Consider the following 2,500-nt stretch of genomic DNA (forward strand, 5'->3'; position numbering starts at 1 on the left):
CGAGGTGTGTGTTTGGGTCAGTTTTCTAGGGCTTTCCGACGAGCAGTGTAGTCCTTAGAGTAATCTAGTGGTCAGTCCCGTCCCCTCCCTCTCCCTCTCTCTCTTTATGTTGGATGGAGGGGAAGGTGGCAGCTGGTGCGCCCCTCTCTCCCCCAGACTCCACCCTGTGCCACTTAACCATCTAAGCGCCACGAGCCGGATGCTGCAGCATTGCCATGCATGCATGCTATAAATAAATCCAGGAGTCCCCCTGTTCTGGTGTGTTTCCCTGCTCCAGGACACGCCGTGATGATGGAGATGAGGCGTCTTCACGTCTGTATTGATCTATTGGCATGTGTGGACAGTATAACGGGGGAAAAAACGTTACAACAATACCGAGCCTTTGTGAGTCACATGATCACATGACAAAGTCATAACCTACAAATGACATTTGATTGGATTGGATATTGGATTTCGTTTCTTCATCTCTTAACTAATAAAGCAAGACAAGCTACATACAAATCTATCTATCTATCTATCTATCTATCTATCTATCTATCTATCTATCTATCTATCTATCTGTCTGTCTGTCTGTCTGTCTATCTTCCTACCTATCCATCCATCCATTCATCCATCCATCCATCCATCCATCCATCCATCCATCTATCTATCTATCTATCTATCTATCTATCTATCTATCTATCTATCTATCTATCTATCTATCTATCTATCTATCGCTTCCAATACGGTTCTTCCTCATTTGAATCCCATGAATTTAGAAGCACACAATTGTATGTTTAGATGATTTGTAGGGTTACGATTTCCCTTCACTGAAACTAAGAGACTCAAACCTGTTCCAGCCGGACTGGACAATGCCTCTGGTTCCTCAAGGTTGGAGTGCCCTGCACTGAGCCGTGACCTCGACCCCACTGAACGTCTCTGAGAAGAACTGGACCTGGAGCCTCTTCACTGGATATCAGTGCCTGATCTCACTAACACTCTTGTAGCTGAATAAACACAAATAACTCAGTGATAATGCTTTATTCCTTCTAGATGATAACCTCACATTAAATTTCAACACACACACACAAAAAAAAACAGGTGGTGTATCAAATGCACATATTTGTAGCTACAGAGCATTATGGTGTGTTTGAGGAGATGTGAACGTCTGTGTCCTCACCTGGTTCATGATCAGGTACGTTTAGCTAGCAAACGCAGGAATCACAATGAACTGACCACAATGAAAAAACAGGTGAGCAAACACTGACAGAGCCTTTATACTTCAGAGGCACGATTTCTGGATCTATGGATTTCTTCAGTACGTTATAAGCCACGGTTAGCTACTGATATTGAAATCGTAATGCTAGCGTACATCATAATATTTATCCTGTTGCTATGTAAGCTCAAATTATGTGTTTTTTTCACATCCCTCTGAAATCCCACTCCGCAGACTGATATATCATTGTGGATTAGTATTGTGCCCCACCCATGATGGCCACAAGTCACTAGGTCAATACTGGCCACTCCGCTGTTGAAGGTCTTAGCAAGGAAAGTTTTTTGGTTCTAAGAGTAATAAATTACGTAACATGATTATAATGCAGTATTCAATTATTTTCCCATAGAATAACCGAATAATAATCTACGCATTCTGGAAATGTAAAGAACCCCAAGACCTACAGCTGACCACCAGGTAGCACCATGGCAACATAGTTCACATTTACACGAGAGAAATAAACATATAAAATGAGTAAAACTGCCTAGCTTTAGAATTTAGTCCACTTCTGTGATCAAAATTCTAGGATTTAGGAACCATGGGGGCTTTCACGTGTCCAGTTCTGTTGCATCTACGGTTCTTTTCAATTAATGAAAGAAAAAAAATCTCATCAAATACAAGAGAAATAAAAAAAACTGTGATAAAGAATAAACAGCTATAAACTATTCACAAGCATTGTTGTTAGTGCTAGGCACGGGTAATGCTAAGAAGTACACATGACCACCAATTTGTATCATCTATCTATCTATCTATCTATCTATCTATCTATCTATCTTACCTACCTACCTACCTACCTACCTACCTACCTACCTATCCATCCATAAAATATATGACCATTAAGTCATGACCATTAAGTGGAAATATATGACCATTAAGAATCTGTGAGCAAAGAGATAAATAAAGTCCACTGAATTGTTGCACAACAGAACCCAACACTTTCGCTTCCAATACGGTTCTTCCTCATTTGAATCCCATGAATTTAGAAGCACGCAATTGTATGTTTAGATGATTTGTAGGGTTACGATTTCCCTTCACTGAAACTAAGAGACTCAAACCTGTTCCAGCCGGACTGGACCATGCCTCTGGTTCCTCAAGGTTGGAGTGCCCTGCACTGAGCCGTGACCTCGACCCCACTGAACGTCTCTGAGAAGAACTGGACCTGGAGCCTCTTCACTGGATATCAGTGCCTGATCTCACTAACACTCTTGTAGCTGAATAAACACAAATAACTCAGTGATAATGCTTTAT

The 2,500-nt window shown here is 41.2% G+C and overlaps 1 protein-coding gene across 5 annotated transcripts in view; it reads right to left on the bottom strand.

Annotated features, from left to right (window-relative positions):
* The window catches only part of kcnc3a (potassium voltage-gated channel, Shaw-related subfamily, member 3a), a 104,723-nt gene extending 104,404 nt beyond the window's left edge, over positions 1–319 (bottom strand). For 2 of the 5 annotated variants that reach the window (XM_058418526.1, XM_058418516.1), the window contains exon 1: positions 1–319. This exon is cut by the window's left edge. The gene's annotated coding sequence lies outside the window, so the exon portion shown is untranslated. The other 3 variants (XM_058418554.1, XM_058418546.1, XM_058418536.1) reach the window with 2 other exon arrangements.
* Between the last annotated feature and the right edge of the window lie 2,181 nt (positions 320–2,500).

Source organism: Hemibagrus wyckioides, linkage group LG02, assembly GCF_019097595.1.
Source record: "Hemibagrus wyckioides isolate EC202008001 linkage group LG02, SWU_Hwy_1.0, whole genome shotgun sequence".
Classification (NCBI taxonomy): domain Eukaryota; kingdom Metazoa; phylum Chordata; class Actinopteri; order Siluriformes; family Bagridae; genus Hemibagrus; species Hemibagrus wyckioides.